The sequence below is a fragment of the Morone saxatilis genome, unplaced genomic scaffold (assembly GCF_004916995.1).
Source record: "Morone saxatilis isolate NCDOM2014 unplaced genomic scaffold, NCSU_SB_2.0 Contig2, whole genome shotgun sequence".
Lineage (NCBI taxonomy): Eukaryota > Metazoa > Chordata > Actinopteri > Moronidae > Morone > Morone saxatilis.
In genome coordinates, this window is record NW_023339762.1 from 2765313 (window position 1) to 2765536 (window position 224).

A 224-nucleotide genomic window follows, 5' to 3' on the forward strand; every position below is an offset into this window, starting at 1 on the left:
GAAACTGGAAGCAGCAAATGTTTGAAATCTTGCTTTGACTTGACTAAGCATATAATCGAAAATCAAATATTGTTCTTCCACTGTAGGCTGAAAACTCTTCATCCTCAGTTCAGCTTCTTTTTACTGAATGAAATCACTCTTTAAAGATCACCTTCAGACATTTGTTATGACATATATTCTGCTTAGGGCAATAATGTGTGTTTGATATTTTTTTCCACAAAAAA

General features: G+C 32.6%; 1 protein-coding gene across 2 annotated transcripts in view; it reads left to right on the forward strand.

The window, feature by feature from the left end:
- galnt18a (UDP-N-acetyl-alpha-D-galactosamine:polypeptide N-acetylgalactosaminyltransferase 18a) overlaps positions 1–224 on the forward strand; it is a 159353-nt gene that overhangs the window by 107496 nt on the left and 51633 nt on the right. The gene's annotated exons all lie outside the window — the stretch shown is intronic.